Genomic DNA, 18,773 nt, shown 5'->3' on the forward strand with positions numbered 1-18,773 from the left:
CCTGACTTTCCTTGGAAGAAAGGCTATGACCAACCTATACCGCGTATTAAAAAGCAGAGACTCTACTTTGTCAACAAAGGTCCACATGGTCAAAGCTATGGTTTTTCCAGTGGTCATGTATGAATGTGAGAGTTGGACCATGAAGAAGGCTGAACACGGAAGAATTGATGCTTTTGAACCGTGGTGTTGGAGAAGACTCTTGAGAGTCCCTTGGACTGCAAGGAGATCCAACCAGTCCATCGTAAAGGAAATCAATCCTGAATATTCACTGGAAGGACTGATGCTGAAGCTGAAACTCCCATACTTTGGCCACTTGATGTGAAGAACTGACTCATTGGAAGAGACTCTGATACTGGGAAAGACCGAAGGTGGGAGGAGAAGGGAATGACAGAGGATGAGACGGTTGAATGGCATCACCGACTCGATGGACATGAGTTTGGGTAAATTACAGGAGATGGTGAAGGACAGGGAGGTCTGGCGTGGGGCACTCCATGGGGTCACAAAGAGTCGGACACAACTGAGTGACTGAGCAACAAAAACTCCCTTACTTCAAAGCTCACGTCCTTTAGATTACCCCAGGCTGACATTTAGACCTGCTCAGGTTGAGAGGGACAGAGGAAGAAAAGGAGTAGAGTTATATGGAGTCCAACCTTTAAAGTTACTTTCGGTGGTCTGTCCTTGCCTTTTCTTTCAAGGCTGAGATTACTCAGCCACTGGAAATAGGACTTACTCTATTTTTTTCTTTACCATTGAAAAAATTGAATTATAGTTAATTTACAGTGTTGTGCTAGTTTCAGATATATAGCAAAGTGACTCAGTTATAAGTTTATGTATATATCTATTCTTTTTCAGATTCTTTTCCATTATAGGGTATCACAAGATATATAGATCCCCATGCTATACAGTGAGTCCTTGCCGTTTATTTTATATATAGCAGTGTGTATCTGTAAATCTCAAGCTTATAATTTATCCACCCCTCCTTCTCCTTTCTTAACCATAAGTTTGATTTACCTAATATTTGTAAAAATATGCGTTTGTCTGACTTACTGAGTTTGATCATCCCTAGACCCATCCATGTTACCACAAATGGCATTATTTCATTCTTTTTTTATGGTTGTGTATTATTCCATTGTGTATGTGTATAGTTGTTATTTACTCACTGTGTCTATATATATATATACTATATATATAGTTGTTTAATCTTATATATTTAATATATTATTATATTTTATATATTATAATTTATTTTATTTATATAAAATATAATTTAAATTCTATTTTATATTTATATATTATTAATAAACTATATTAATATTTAATTGTATATATAGTTGTTTAATCATTAAGTCATGTCTGACTCTTTGACGACCCCATGGACAGTAGCCCCCCAGGCTCCTCTGTCCATGGGATTTCCCAGGCAAGAACACTGGAGTGGGTTGCCATTTACTTCCCCAGGGGATCTTCCTGGACCAGAGATGGAACCTGTGTCTCCTGCATTAGTAGGATTCTTTTCCACTGAGTCACCAGGAAAGCCACTACACACACACACACACACACACACACACACACACACACTCTACTTCTTTATCCATTCATCTTGGACACATCTCATTAAGTAATGCCATGGAACCTGAGGGAGGCTCCTGACCCTTCTGCAGAAATGGAGTGGTGCAGTAGTCTGGGAGGCAGGGGAAGGTACTGAGAACACGGGGACTTCACAGGAATCTCAGCCTCTGTGGAAACTTTCAGTAACCGTGGAAGGACCTTAGATTTCCCAAATGTGCCTTTGAGAGCCAAAGATGCTTTGTTTGGAAGAACTCCAACACTTTCCCTCCCCGACCCACTGTTCTCACGGCGTTCTCAGCCCTGCGTTTGGGGGAGATTTTGGTACTGTCGCTGTCCTTAGGAAATCCGTGCTGCTGAAAAGGCTAACTGGAGCAGCGCCGGGTGTGGATGCGGAGGTCAGCACCCGCCTTCAGCCCCTGCGCGGGGACCCAGCGGCCGCAGGGCGTAACCGGCTGCTCCAGCAGGCCGCGCTGTAGGCCTCCGGGACCAGCGGCGCGCCCTGCAGTCGCGAAAGCAATCCCCGGGTTTGTTCAAGGACGGGGTCGCTGCCCGGGGGGTTATCCTGGGACCCAGCAGGCAGACGTGTCATCCTTCACAGACAGGGCACTCAGTAAGGCCCCGCGGGGACGGGTGCCCGCGCCCTCTTGGGGCGGCCGTCCTGGGGCGGGAAGGGCAGGTGAACCCTTCCCTCCTCTGATGCCCCGAGAATCGCCGGGACTCCAGAGATGCTGCGTGGGCAGAAACTGCGCTAACCGGGAGACGACAGAGGAGCCGAGTAATCCAAACAGCTTCAGTGCGAGCGGAGCCCCTGGACATGCCGTAGTTCTTGATCAGAGGTTCGCGTCAGAGTCACCCTGGGAGCAAAATTAGCATCCCTGGCCCGCGCCCCTGCGCGCTGGGGGGTGGCCCGGGTGAGCTGTGGAGTCTGTGTCCTCAGCCTCCAGGGCCATCCCGCGAGGGCTCCTGGCAGCTCTGCAAAGGTACCCCCGTGGTGTCATCCTTGGCCCTCAGTTACTGCGGAAGACAGATCACAGCTAGTGAGCTTCCACTCTTCCGAGTCAGTTTCCTCATCTGTAAAATGGGCCAAGTGGCAGAGAAGGGCTAGTTGCTCAAACCCAGAGACCAGACTTGAGCTATAAGGAGGACCCAGGGCTCCTGGCGTTGCTCCCCCTACCCCCTACCTCCATTCCCCCAAAGAAGCTGGGGGACCTAGTGAAAAGGCACGTCATTGCTGATGAGAGCCATGCCTTCCCCAGTAACAATCACAATATAATAATGTCAGCAGGATGAGCTTGGTCCTTTCTTCGAGGCTGGAAAGTATTAGGAAAAGGGAGCCTCTTCCGTTTTAAAACTAGACATTTAATTTTCAAATACGTGGGATTTTGGTTAAAGTACCTATAATATTAATTTCTCATTGTGATACTAATTTCTCATTTAAATGCTTTCTTCTCTGCAATCACCCTCTTTTCTTCAGCCTATCTTTATTGAGGCTTTGATGGCTAATTGAAGATCTCTCTTGGTAAATGTCACATGGCACTTTAAAACATGTGGATTAGTTCCAAATATCTTTTGATATTGATTTTCAACATAATTCCACAGTGATAAGAGAGCACTCTGTATGATTTCAATACCTCTAGACTGAAGTTTTGCACCTTGTTTTATGTCCCTGGATGTGTTCCAGTGTCTCCTAGTCTATAGGAGCTTAAATAGAATCTGTATCCTACTGTTGTGTGAAAATTATATACATATTGGTTATGTTGGATTGGTTCATAGTGCTTTTCTGGTCTACTATATTCATCTACTTCTCTGTATAGGTATTCTATTAATTTTTGAGAGTTTGATACTGAAACTCCAACTAAAAAAATTTATTTACTTAAAAAATAACTGTAATGTATAGTGGAACTATATGTAGCCTTGTTCTGTATTTTCTAATATGCCTATAAATGTGTTATCATACTTTATTAATTAAAAAAAATAAAAAAACGACAGAGACCAAAAAAAGGATAACCTAAATAAGAAGTTAGAGAAAAAAAAAGAAAGCTTATTAATGTTGTATCTGGTGTCTCTTTGGCACTTTCATTTCCCAAACGGGAAAGCCAGATTGACAGAAGAGAGTGATTGTTCTTAAGGTTGAACAGGTAACTTGTGCCAGAGGGGGGCCTGGGAACCGGGGCGCTGGGGCTCCACTCCCCCAACCCTGCAGGGCTGCATGGGCTCAGAGGACGGCCTGAGGGAAAGAGACCCCGGGGCCCGCAGCAGTCAGCGCTGGAGACCGAGACCCCCGTCACACCCTTTCCTTCTGTCTTGTTGAATCTGTTCCAGTTATAAGCAACGCAGAAGTTGGGTTACCTGAAATCCTCCACTTCAAATACTTCACTGGACAGTACTGCCTGTTGCAAACGGTCCTTTCAACACAGAGCTGAATGTGCAGAAGAGAAAGGGAAGCTTGGGAGCTGAAAACCAAATGACTTTGTTTGTGCCTTGCTGCCCGGGGGGCGGTGGCCAGAGTCGGGGGAGGTGATGCTTCTGGCCCCACAGCGAGCAGAGATCTGGGTGAGCCCCCCACACAGGCAGGCCTGGCAGGACTGAACCCACTCAGGAAGAGGAGCATCTCCCTGAGAACTTGCCACGCATGATTTATTCAGGTAGAAATTATAATTTATTCAATAAAATTAGAAATTAATAGCAAAGTTATGTTTTTAAAAAATCCTGCATGTGTGGAAATCTAGTAACCCATTACTAAGTAAATCTTGGTTAAGAGAAAATAAGGGAAATGAATAATGCTGATGATCAAAGGATAATGAAAACGCATGTTAAAATGTGTGGACATGCTAAAGAAGTGCTTTTAGGTGAAATTATAACCTTAAATATGTTTAGTAGAAAATTTTAAAAGGTTAAAAATTACAAGCTAATTGTCCAACTTAAGAGTCTGGAAAAGGAGCAATGGAATAACAAAGAAACATCATGAAAGAAAATAAAAATAAGAACAGAAATGAATGCGCTAGAAAAGGAAAAAATACCAGCAGAGATGAACAGAAACAGCATCTGGTTTGTGAAAAAGATTAATAAGAAAGGTATCTGAAGGGGACAGGGGAAAAGATGCAAGCATGCAAAACATGTAATGAAAGGGGAGATAACCACGGATACCTGAAAAAATTTTAAAGGTGATTAGGAAAGAACACATACAAATGAATCTGAAAAACTACCTGTGTCAGATAAATTCCTAGAGATGTAAAACATGTAAAAATTGGCATGAGAAATGTAAAAATTAAATAGACCACTACGTATGCAAGGTTTTCAAACAGAATTAGCCAACTGTCCCTTTCAGGGAGCATGCCCACGTGCATGCACGCGTATACACACTCACACACACACGCATACACAGAAGGGCAGCCTCTGAAGTGGTTCCCAGTGGCCTGTCTCCTGGGATTGGCGCCTCTGAGCGTAGACCAGATCTGGCGACTCTCTTTAAGGAATCAGATGTGGCAGAGTGGTCGGGTGTCGCTAGGCGACTGCCCACGTGGAGACCATCACCCCCACCCTGTCCTCCTCCTCCTTTCCTTCCCAGCCCTGCTCTGGGGAAGCCAGGAGCCTTGTCAGGGGTTCCCTGAAGGAGACGCCAGAGCCGGGGACTGAGTCTCCTGCCAACAGACCGTGTGAACCAGTGGCTTGTAAACAGCGTGCGGCTGGGCTGGGACGTGGCCTTCCCAGGCTGGCCAAGACCCACGCAGGTCCTGAGATGCAACGCAGGTCCTCCCCCGGCAGAGCCCTGAATCACTACCTGGGAGACCTGGGTGAGAGGCAACTGCGCCACAAAACTGTGAAGTAACTACTGCGTGTGGTTTGAAGTCACCAGGTCCTGGGGTAGTCTGTCACATGGGGAGACGTCACATACACACAGAAAACACACCCGACTGGTTTTACTGGTAAATTCCACTAGCCTTCAGTAAACACTAGTTTCCTGTCTTGTAAAAGTTGTTTCAAAAAATAGAGAAGGAAATAATAAGACTCCAAACAAGAAAAGATTAAAACATGTTGTTTCATGTATAAGTAGTTCACTGTTTTTTTTTATCTTCACTTTTTTTTTCATTTATTTTTATTAGTTGGAGGCTAATTACTTTACAATATTGTAGTGGTTTTTGTCATACATTGACATGAATCAGCCATGGATTTGCATGTGTTTCCCATCCCGATCCCCCCTCCCACCTTCCTCTCCATCCCATCCCTCTGGGGCTTCTCTGTGCACCAGGCCCAAGTACTTGTCTCATGTATCCAGCCTGGGCTGGTGATCTGTTTCACCATAGATAATATACATGCTGTTCTCTCGAACCATCCCACCCTCACCTTCTCCCACAGAGTCCCAAAGTCTGTTCTGTACTTCTGTGTCTCTTTTTCTGTTTTGCATATAGGGTTATCATTACCATCTTTCTAAATTCCATATATATGTGTTAGTATGCTGTAATGATCTTTATCTTTCTGGCTTACTTCCCTCTGTATAATGGGCTCCAGTTTCATCCATCTCGTTAGAACTGATTCAAATGAATTCTTTTTAACGGCTGAGTAATATTCCATGGTGTATATGTACCACAGCTTCCTTATCCATTCGTCTGCTGATGGGCATCTAGGTTGCTTCCATGTCCTGGCGATTATAAACAGTGCTGCGATGAGCATTGGGGTGCACGTGTCTCTTTCAGATCTGGATTCCTCAGTGTGTATGCCCAGGAGTGGGATTGCTGGGTCATATGGCAGTTCTATTTCCAGTTTTTTAAGGAATCTCCACACTGTTTTCCATAGTGGCTGTACTAGTTTGCATTCCTACCAACAGTGTAAGAGGGTTCCCTTTTCTCCACACCCTCTCCAGCATTTATTGCTTGTAGACTTTTGGATAGCAGCCATCGTGACTGGCGTGTAATGGTACCTCATTGAGTTTACTGTTTTTCACTACTACATTCCAAAATAATTTGTTTATCCAGCTGCCTCAGACACACATCTGCATTGTTTTCATATTTTGATCCTGACGTACAGAGCTGCAATAACCATTCTTGGGCAAGTCTTTGTGCAGACATGTGTTTTCATTCCTCCTGGATAAATTCCTAGGAGTTGGATTACCGATGGACGTGGGAGGTGTCTATGTAACTTTATAAGAAATTGCCAAAGCTATCAGTTTTCTAAAGTGGGGAAACCATTTTGCTTCAGCCAGTAAAGTAGCAGAGATTTGTGATTCTTTAACTTCATAAAACATTGGTATTGTTAGTTTTTTAAATTCTGCCCACTACCACGGGTATGAAGTGGTACATAATTGTGGCTATACTCTGCATTCCCTGGTGACTAATGATACTTAGCATCTTTTCACATGTGCATTTGCCATCCATAGATCCTTCTATGTAAAGTTACTTCAAGTCCTTTTCCCATGCTTTAAATTTGGGTTGTTTTCTTTATATTCTTGACTTATGAGTATTCAGGTCCTTTGTATACATATATTCTCCCTCAGTCTGTGATTTTCTTTCTCATTTTCTTAATGGAGAGCTAAATTTAAAAATGTTTGTAAGTTCAATTTATTTCATAAAGGTATCTATTTATTAGTTGTTTTTTTTTACAGTAAGTTTTGAATACAATAGAATTTCTTTACCTTAGTCAAGGTTGAACCCAAAACATACAGCAATAATTACACTTAGTGGAAAAACTTTGGGAAATAAAGTCCCTTCAAGATAAAGTCCACAATCCCCAGTATAGTTCTGGCCAATACTCAAAGGAGAAAAGAGCAAGTATAAACCTGAAAGAAAAAGAGAGATAAATTTTTACTATTCGGAGATTGTATGATCATCCATTTACCCAGTGAAAACCCACAGAATCAACATACAAAATAGAACTGATAAGAGAGTGCGGCAAAAGTAAACACCAGTAGACACCAGAAATAAGAACTAGATTCTTTACACCACTGATACAGAACCAGAAAGATATAATAAAAATGAAGTGGCATTCACATATTAACAAAGATGGGTAAAGTGTCCAGGAACTAATCAACTTATTCAAACAGGGTCCCAGCAGAAAACAGATGATACACTCAAGTTTGATAACAGAGAACAGATTAAGGAAATGATGGTTTACTAAGGTTGCAGTAGGGTGTAGGGAAACCCCAGGCTTGGTAAAACATTCTGGAGCGTGCCATATCAGTAGGCATGCTACTCCTATGCCTACGCCTTTTGAGGCTGTAATTTTGCTTTCTGCTGCTGACATGGTTCAAGGTGGTTTATTCCCTTGTGTGTTTTGTGATTTTTGATTTTACGTTCAAGCGCCTTAGAAATTTATTTGCGAGACTTGAAAAAGACCAGGATTTGACAACGCGTTGTCCTTCAGAGCTTGTTTCTGACGGGCATCTGTCACACTGAGACGTCTTTAGACTAAATTTTGACTTTTCTCCTCCGTGAGCACAGCGGCTTCTGGCCCCAGACCCACCGTGAGTTGCTGTGGTTTGGAATTCTGAGAGCAGAAACGTTTTCTGTTCGTCTTCTCCTCCCCCTCAGAGCCCAGGCAAGCGTTCCTGCCCTTGCTGTAGCTGTGGCCAGGACTGTGCATTATGTTTTCCAGTTTACCGCCTGGGGTGTGCGGTGAACTGTGACCCTCTGCGGGGAAGGTGCCCCGACCTGCCTTTCTGATCCGGTGTCTCCCTCGGCAGGGATCAGCCTCCCGGCTCCGGGCCATCCATGCGCATCCTGAACTCCTTCAACGATCTGATCCTGGTGCTCCAGCCTGGCCTCAGTCTGGCAACCACTTTCCCTTCTTCTTCAAGGATCGCTAACCCAACACAGGCAAAAGGTTTACGGACAGGTGCACCTTTTCCCCGAACTGGAAACCAGGAGTGATGGCGAGAGTGGGTGTGCCCACTTCCTGCTCTTGGCTCTCAGACCCATGCATTCTAGCTCACCACTACGGAACAGCACCTTACAATGGCCTTCAGCTCAAAACACACGCCTCATCTAGGAGAGCAGCTCCCCACCCCCAACCTGATGCCTTAGTTGTGTGTTTCAGAGACATTCTAACATTCTTTCAAGCCAGCATCTTCTGCATACAGTGATGAATGATAAGTCCAGTGGATTCCACAGTCACACATACATTGAAACAACTCATTTGCCATAAAATCGGCCCCTGGGTCTGAGGCAATGTCAAGTGGAACCTATTACACTAAATTACGTTAAATCAGATATTCTCTGAGACCTCAGTGGCCTGGCCAAGATGCTGATCTGTCCCAGTTTTGCTCTTACTTCTAAGGCTTAACTTCTTTTCTTAGAGAGTATGACTTACTCCAGGCAACAGAACTTATAAATGAAAAACATATCGCTGACGCTGAGTAAATTAAAGAGGGGAAATCGTCCACTGTAACTGTTTGCCATCAAATGGCTGATTGGTCACCTTGAGAGATGGAGCAGTACTGTGCGGACCGAAGATGAGAGGAATACCAGACTTACACAACCGCACGAGGAGTGGGACACGCCTGAGTGACTGAACTGAACTGAGGAGCTCCATCAGCCCGGGTGTACTAGAGTGCCACCTTCTGGAAACAAACGAGAGGCCTCTGGCTTCTAACCTGTTGTATCTGAGAATCAAGGAAAAACAAACGCTTTACCTAAAGAAGAAAAGGTGTTAGCAACGTCAAAAGCACCAGCAGAAGAACAATGCATCAAGCACCATGAAAAATCGCAGTAATAGTGTATAACAAAAGCAAAACGACAATTTTCCAGAAACAAAACTTAAAGTCAAGGGATATTGCAATGTAATAGATAGGAATTCAAAATAGCTGTTATGAAGAAACTCAGTGAGCTAAAAGGAAACTCAGAAAGGCAGTTCAATGAGCTCAGGAATAAAACTTATTAATAGAAGAAAAACTTTATCTAAGAGAATGAAAATCTAAAAAAGAACCAAACAGAAATACTGGACCTGAAGAACTCAATAAGCAAGATGAAGAATGCATTAGAATGCTTTAGAAATAGAGCAGATCATATGGAAGATAGAATTACTGAGTTTGAAGATAGAAAACTACAAGTGGTACAGAGAGAAGAGGAAAGAGAATTAAGATCTAAAATAAAAAATTAGGAAATTCTATGACAGCTACCTGACACTTTCAGGAAGTGCAACATTACAATAATGGGTATCCCAAATGAGAAGAGAGAAGAGGACAGAAAATTTATATAAAGAAACTATAGCTGAGAACTTCCCTAACCTGGGGAAGGAACTGATATACAGGTCCATAAATTTAAGAGAATAACTAATTATCTCAGTGCAAAAAAATCTGTTCCAAGACACGTTATATTAATAATGTCAAAAGTCGAGGGCAAAAAAAAAAAAAAAAGAATTTAAAGGCAACAGGAGAAAAATGATGGTAACTTACAAAGGAACCCCCATTAGGTTATCAGCAGATTTCTCAGCGGAAATCCTGCAGGCCAGAAGCAAGTGGAATGACATTCTCAAAATACTAAAGGATAAAAATTATCCCCCAAGAATACTCTATCCAGTGAAGCTGTCATTCAGATATAAAGACTCCCCAGGTAAACAAAAGCTGAAGGAATTCATCAACACTCACCTTCCTTATAAGATATGTTGAAAGCTCTACTACCAGAAACAAAACAATCAAAATACACAAACCTTTGAAAAAGATGATAAATAGAATCAGAAAATTGCAACTCTATTAGAATAGGTTTTTAAACACCTAATTTTTATAGCATAAAAATTAAAGACAAAAAAGTAGGAAAAATAACTATAGCTATTTCCGTTTGGTAACAAGCTCACAACATAAAAAGGGATAATTTGAGGAACCAAAAATGTAAAATGGGAAGAGAAAAAGGATGAACCTGTATAGGAAAATGAAGATAAGATACCATTAGCCATAAAAAGGACTATTTGGGGACTTCCTTGGTGGTTCAATGTTTAAGAATCTGCCTTATAACGCAGGGGACGTGGGTTCAATCCCTGGCTGGGGAACTAAAGTCCTCCATGCATCAGGGCAGCTAAGCCCATGCACCACAACTGCTGAGCCTGCCGCTAAGACCTGATGCAGCTAAATAAATAAACAGATATTTCTTTAAAAAGGACTATTTTATCTATGGCATAGTTTATACAAAGCTCGTGTTAACCAACCAACCAACCAAAAACACATAAAACTAGAGCAGAGACGAAAACTATACAAAAGAGGAAACTGAGAAAAATAATACACAAAGCCACCAAGCCAACTAGAAAACAAAAGATTAAATGGGAGTACTAAGTCCTCACTTATGAGTAATCACCCTGAATGTTAAGTGTTAGTTGCTCAGTCATGTCTGACTCTGTGCGACCCTATGGACTGTATCTTTGCGACCCATGGACCGTATCCTGCCAGGCTCCTCTGCCTATGGGATTTTCCAGGCAAGAATACCGGAGTGGGCTGCCATTCCCTTCTCCAGGGGATCTTCCTCCAGGAATTGAACCTGGGTCTCCTGCATTGCAGGCAGATTCTTTACCCTTTGAGCCACTAGGGCAGGCTGGATTTAATTTACCAATCAAAAGACACAGAGTGGCTGGCTGGATGAAAACAGTCTCCCACTATATGCTGCCTCCAGGAGAGTGATCCCAGCTCTAAAGACAAACACAGGCTCACAGTGGACGGATGGAAGGTGACACTGGGCACAGGGCAGCAAAACAGAGTCGCTGTAGCAGCACCTCCGGTCCCAGCAGACGAGATAGGCTTCAGCCAAAAAGAGTTAACAGGGGACAGAGACAGTGCATAATGATAAAGGGAACGATTCATCAAGGAACAAACTGATTAATATATGTGCACGAAACAAAGGAATAGTCTCAAAAATGACGGAATAATCTCAGTTCATTTCCAAGACAAACCTTTCAACATCGCAGCAATCCAAGTCTGTGCCCCGACCAGTAATGCTGAAGAAGCTGAAGTTGAAAGGTTTTCTGAAGACCTACAAGACCTTCTAGAACTAACACACACACACACACAAAAAAATGTCCTTTTCATCATAGGGGATGGGAATGCAAAAGTAGGAAGTCAAGAGATACCTGGAGTAACAGGCAAGTTTGGCCTTGGAGTACAAAATGAAGCAGGACAAAGGCTAACAGAGTTTTGCCAAGAAAACACCCTGGTCATAGCAAACGCCCTCCTCCAACAACACAAGAGATGACTCTACACATTGACATCACCAGATGGTCAACACCAAAATCAGACTGATTATATTCTTTGCAGCCAAAGATGGAGAAGCTCTATACAGTCAGCAAAAACAAGACCTGAATATGACTGTGGCTCAGATTGTGACCTCCTTATTGCACAATTCAGACTAAAATTGAAGAAAGTAGGGAAGACCAGGTATGACCTATATCAAATCCCTTATAATTATACAGTAGAGATGGTTAATTGATTCAAGGGATTAGATCGGGTAGACAGAAAGCCTGAAGAACTATGGATGGAGGTTCATAACATTGTACAGGAGGTGGTGACCAAAACCATCCCCAAGAAAAAGAAATTTGAGAAGGCAAAGTGGTTGTCTGAGGAGGCCTTACAAATAGCTGAGAAGAGAAGAGAAGCAAAAGGCAAAGGGGAAAGGGAAATATACACCCAACTGAATGCAGAGTTCCAGAGAATAGGAGGGAGAGATAAGAAAGCCTTCTTAAGTGAACAACGCAAAGAGAGGAAAAGAATAGAATGGGAAAGACTAGAGATCTCGTGAAGAAAATTGGAGATACCAAGGGAACATTTCATGCAAAGCTGAGCACAATAAACGACAGAAATGGCAAGAAACTAAGAGAAGCAGAAGATATTAAGATGAGGTGGTAAGAATACACAGAAGAACTGTACAAAAAGAGATCTTAATGATCCAGACAACCAAGATGGTGTGATCACTCACCTAGAGCCAGACATCCTGGAGTGGGAAGTCAAGTGGGCCTTAGGAAGTACTACTACCAACAAAGGTAGTGGAGTTGATGGAATTTCAGCTAAGCTATCTAAAATCCTGAAACATGAAGCTGTTGAAGTGCTGCACTCAATATTCCAGGAAATTTGGAAAACTCAGCATTGGTCACCAGACTGGAAAAGGTCAGTTTTCATTCCAATCCCAAAAAAAGGCAATGCCAAAAAATGTTCAAACTACCGCACAGTTACACTCATCTCACATGGTAGCAAGGTAATGCTCAAAATTCCTCAAGCTAGGCTTCAATATTACATGAACTGAGAACTTCCAGTTGTACAAGCTGAATATAGAAAAGGCAGAAGAACCAGAGATCAAATTGCCAATATCCATGGGCTTCCCTTGTGGCTCAGCTGGTAAAGAATCCACTTGCAATGCGGGACACCTAGGTTTGATTCCTGGGTTGGGAAGATTCCCCTGAAAAAGAGAAAGGCTACCCACTCCAGTATTCTGGCCTGCAGAATTCCATGGACTGTATAGTCCGTGGGTCACAGAGGGTTGAACACGACTGAGTGGTTTTCACTTTCCACTTTCTACTATTGGATCATAGAGAAAGCAAGAGAGTTCCAGGAAAACATCTTCTGCTTCATTGACTGCACTAAAGTCTTTGACTGTATGGATCACAACAAACTGGGAAAAATTCTTGAAGAAATAGGAATACCAGAGCACATTACCTGTCTCCTGAGAAACCTGTATGAAGGACAAGAAGCAACAGTCCAGAACTGGAACCTCATAAAAGAGTTCATCAGAATGGAACAACAGACTGGTTCAGAATTGGGAAAGGCTGTATATTGTCACCCTGCTTATTTAACTTATATGCAGAGTACATCATGTGAAATGCCAGGCTGGATGATTCACAAGCTGGAGTCAAGATTGCCGGAACCAAGATATCAGTAACCTCAGATATGCAGATGACACCACCCTACTGGCAGAAAGCAAAGAGGAACTAAAAAGTCTCTTAGTGAAGGTGAAAGAGGAAAGTGAAAAACCTGGCTTAAAACCCAACACTTAAAAAAAAACAAAGATCATGGCATCTGGTCCCATCAATTCATGGCAAATAGAAACAGTGACAGACTTTATTTTCTTGGGCTCCAAAATCACTGCAGATGGTGACTGCAGCCATGGAATTAAAAGATGCTTACTCCTTGGAAGGAAAGTTATGATAAACCTAGATAGCATATTAAAAAGCAGAGATACTACTTTGCCGACAAAAGCCCACATAGTCAAAGCTATAGCTTTTCCGGTAGTCATGCACAGATGTGAGAGCTGGACAAAAAACAAGGCTGAGCACCGAAGAATTGATGCTTTTGGACTGTGGTGTTGGAGAAGACTCTTGAGCATCCCTTGGACTGCAAGGAGATCCAAGCTGTCCATCCTAAAGGAGATCAGTCCTGAATGTTCATTGGAAGGACTGATACTGAAGCTGTTGCTCTGGTACTTTGGCTGCTTGATGAGAAGAGCCGACTCATTGGAAAAGACCCTGGTGCTGGGAAAAGAAACCTGAATGGGACCCAGCAGACCAGAGAAATTGTTGAAGCCCCTGGGACGTCAGTAGGGGTGTGGCGCTGTAAGGACAAGCGGGTGGAAATTGGAAAGCTGGCTACCAGGTCAGGGAACCTGATGCTGGAGTTTATAGTTTATGGATGGAGTCGCTGTGGAGGGTGTAGCACCCTAGTTTAGGAAGCTAGTTACTGTGGTGAGGAGGGAGGCTCAGAGCACCCTGCCCAACACCTCAGGGGCTTCTGATTGAAATCCACAAACGCCAAGCAGCAGATAGTCACCTCTCCATCATTCTTAGGGAGCGACCTCACTTCACATGTCAAAGAAAAAATAAATGAGGAGGAAATGCATTTTGCTGTCATCAACCCCATAACCTAACTTATGACTTAGCCTGCTCACTCTGCTTTCCCGTCCGTTACAAGGAACGCCCTTTCTCCTCTCCAAGGCCAGCATCTCCTTAGGGATTCTGTATTCCATCCTCTCTTCCTTTCCCAGGACTGTGCTTCTATATGGATTGTTCCCCTCTTACGTCAGCAGTTTCTATTTACTGGGTTATTCTGATACACACACACACGCACACGCACACACACATCTTAATATCAACTGCTATTTTTGAAGAAGATGCTTTCCTGTATTCCTGTCCCCCTCCAGCACCATATCCCTCCACCCCCTCCACAAGAAACCTCCTAAAAGAGTTGTGATCCTCACGTTCCACTCTTCGACTCCTGTTCCCACCTCCATCCACACCACCTGGGTCTCCATTCCCACCTCACCTCTAACTCTGCAGTGAGGACCCGCAGGGACCTGCACTGCTCCAAAGCCCACGGCCAGTTCTCTGCTGTTTCCCTGCCCCTCCCCACGCCCACCCTCTGAAGCATAAGCTCCTGGGGAACAGGAATTTTGTCCTGCCCGCTGCTGTGACCCAGATCCTGGACAGGGCAGACTCCCAGCAGGTGACAATGGTGTGTTCACTGCTGACTTTCCTGCATCTCTCCCTCCTCAGACAGACAGGAGAAATCATGGCACAGGCTAGACCAAGTCGTTTCTCCTCCCTCCATGCTTTTATCCTGCTTCTCAGCCTAGAAAAATCCCTGTTTTTCTGGACTCAGTTTGAAATCTAGACACCAGAAGGTTCTGAGTTCAGACAACAGTAGCATTAATGGAGTTATCTTTGCTGAGTAGTATTTATGCCATGTCCTTGGCTTTTATCAAGGAATTGAAGGAGAAATTGTCATATAAAATCTCCTATTACATTTGGTATGCTGGCATTACAGGGGGCATTTTTTTCTATTATGGTTCTCAGTGGCACTCATAAAACTCTTACTTGAAACTTTTATTTTAGAACATAGCTTGAAGAAGTGCTTATTTTCCCTCGATGAACTGGTTATAACAACAAACATTATGTGATTGCCCATGACTCTGTCTTCTCTCTGACTACCAGAGAGCTCAGAGCAAAGCCAGATATCAAAGTATGGTGGAATTAAACTGTTCCTTGGGGACTAAATTTGTTTTTCCTCTGGTTTTGATTTCTGTATGATATTTACAGTTTCCTTGGTCCTGATCTACCATTTGTGTTTTATCACTGCATTAATGTATTCATTGTTGGTGTCAGCTGGCCCCACCTCTTTTGGAAGCGGGGTGGGACAGACAGAAAGAATAGAATGATACTGTCTCAGTGATGTCGCTGGCTCCACGCTGATTGACGGTGTCCTTTATGCTCCTGGAAGACTTTGTTCTCATCGAGCACAGCTCTCTTCACATTATCAAATACTGTAGTTAAGGATGTGCTGATGGTTCAGTTACCGGGTCCACCAAACTATGTGATCTTGGAAAACCACCTCTGGGGTTTAGCTGTGGAATGAGGATCCTGTGGACCCCGTGCAATGCAGATTGGGTCTTGAGCCCAGGTGGACTGGCCTCAAATTTGGCGAAAACCTAGACTGGGACTTGAACTGACAGTGTTTTAACTGAGATCACACATGGTCTCAGGACTTAATGAGGCTCAGGTTCTTGCCGTCTCATTTCAGAAAGAGTTCAGTGAGAGACAAAGTGATAGGTAAGAAGTGGATTTCTTTAGGGAGAAACACACTCCACGGAGTGTGGGCTGTCGGAGAAGGTGAGAATGGCCCCAGGGTGTGGGGTTGTCAGTTTTTATAGGAGTGGGTAATTTCATAGGCTAGTAAGTGGGAGGGATATTTCACAGCTTTGGGGAAGGGGTGGGAATTTCCAGGAATGAGGCCACTGCCTGCTTTTTTACCTTTATGGTTGGCCTTGGAAGGCACCTCTGGGTGTGTTATTTAGTGTGTTGATGTGCTATAATGAGGCTTCCCAGGGGGCACAGTGATAAATAATCTGCCCGCCAATGCAGGAGATCCAGGAGGCTTGGGTTTGATCCCTGGGTCAGGAAGATCTCCTGGAGGAGGAAATGACAGCCCACTCCAGTATTCTTGCCTGGAAAATTCCATGGAGAGAGGAGCCTGGCATGCTACGGTCCTTGGGGTCACAAAGAATCAAACACGATTGAGCACAAACACATTTTATGTATGAGTGTATATTGAGACTCAAGGTCTAGTGGAAGTCAACTCATTCATGTGTCCACCATTTTGGAATTATTTAAAGTAAGTGTTAATCGCTCAGTTGTGCCCAACTCTTTGCGACCCCACGAACTGAAGCCCACCAGGCTCCTCTGTCCATGAGATTTTCCAGGCAAGGATACTAGAGTTGGCTGCCATTTCCTTCTCCAAGGGATCTTCCCAACTCAGGGATCAAACCCGGGTCTCCTGCACTGCAGGCAGATTCTTTACCAACTGAGCTACAAGGGAAGCCCTGGAATTATTTGGTTCTCAACAATTTATGTAATGTCCTTGAGCTATATTATTCTTTTAAAGGGTTGTTCCCTGCCCCCTTCTCTCCTGTTTCACTGCTGATACCTACCTGGTAGGTGTATTGTAAGAATTAATGGAATGGATATGAAATGCGTAGAACGGTGTCTGGACTATATGAAACACTCAGTAAAGTTACTGATTATTTTTGCTGTGATTATGTTATAGTTACTTATGTGTTTGACTCTCCTGATGTGTCCTAAGCTCCTTTAGGGTAGGGACTTTGTCTTATTTATTTGTAACACATACTATAGTGCCTGTGGTGTTCAATAAATATTTGTAGAAATGATTTAGACTGAAATCAGACTCTGATTCAGGATTGTAGAGGATTAGAAGGTGAATTTAGAAAGCCACTATAGGAATAGATTTTGGAAGGCTTTAAAAACCAAGTCACATTGAAATCATGCAACGCAGAATGGGACTTGAACCCATATGGCCAAGACTCAAACCTGCTCTTCTCCAGGTCAAACCTCTTTGGGACTCAAACCCCTAATCTTTCAGTTCATTCACTGACTTGGTGTCTGGACTTACTGAGGCTCAGGATCTTTGGGTCTCAGCACAGAAGGAATTCAGTGAGAGGCACAGAGATAGGCAAGAAATAGATTTATTAATATAGGATGCTTGTGAGATAGGCAAGCGGGCAGGTGGGGGCTCAGCCCTGAGACTAAAGTGAGCTACAACTTTATAGTCAAAGGAAAGTGGCGAGAAGAAAAGACCACCATCTTTGAGAAGACGTGGGGCTTATATCACTAGTTCCTCCTTCATACCTCGCAGGAGAGTGTCTGACCCTCTGAAGTCAAATAGGGTTATGATAGCAGTTACTCAAATCAGTGGAAGGGTGGTGACAGTTTTCTTCCACCTAATGATCTGGGGCATATCTCATGCATGCTTTTATTTATGGTTTTATAGTTAAGCAAGCCTGCTTCCTTCCATGATATCCTGATAGCCTTCTTGAGCGATCATTAACTCACAATGGTCTCCCAAAGCTTCCCAGGTTTCCTTCTCTATCTACAGTCCCCTCCTGGGACTTCTACAGCTAGTGGTTCAGTGATGTCTGACTCTTTGCAACCTCCTGGAGGTTGCAACTGTAACCCACCAGGCTCCTCTGTCCACAGAGGTCTCCAGGCAAGAATACTGGAGTCGGTTGCCATTCCCTTCTCCAGGGAATCTTTCCGACCCAGGGATAGAAGCCAGGTCTCCTGCGCTGCAGGCAGAGTCTTTACCTCTGAGCCACCAGGGAAGCCCAGATGCCTGAATAACTATTCTATTCTATCCCTATCAAGATTTCCATTTATGTTTCAGGAAGCAAGATCCACAGATGGTCTTTGAAACCCTGGTAGGAAAACGCAGTTTACTAATGAAGACTAATCTAACAACGGGTGTGCCTATCTGGTTACTCACGGGGTGGATGGGATCGCCAGGAAAAAGATCTATGGCCCTTCTTGTCCAGGAGTTCCTCACGGTGGTTCCGGGGGTCCCTTTGTTGTGGCGCTAAACTTATCTGCAGGGTCTTGGCTGGAGTGAACTAAAGTGATGTAATTCTTTCCCCAGTGGCATCACAGATCTGCCTCTGGAGGTTGGAGGGTGTCAGTCAGGGGCCAGGGCAGTGGACAGGCTTGTAAAGGAGTGCCTCCCTCAGATGGACTGTAGCTGATGAAACCATCTCCTGGGGCAATGCCGAGGGAGAGGAGAGGCCGCTCGGGAGGAAGGCTAAAGTCAAGTCACCCAGCCCCGAAGGAGGGTGTCCGGGAGGCCTTCTCTTCATCCGCTGAGGTGCTTCTGCCTTGGAGCTGGTTCCTTGGAGTTATTGCTGGGTCTCCGGGATTTGATTCCTGTGGGCGGGGAGGCGGGGTCGGGGATTGGTGGGGGAGACGCGGAC

The sequence above is a fragment of the Muntiacus reevesi genome, chromosome 10 (assembly GCF_963930625.1).
Source record: "Muntiacus reevesi chromosome 10, mMunRee1.1, whole genome shotgun sequence".
NCBI classification, from domain to species: domain Eukaryota; kingdom Metazoa; phylum Chordata; class Mammalia; order Artiodactyla; family Cervidae; genus Muntiacus; species Muntiacus reevesi.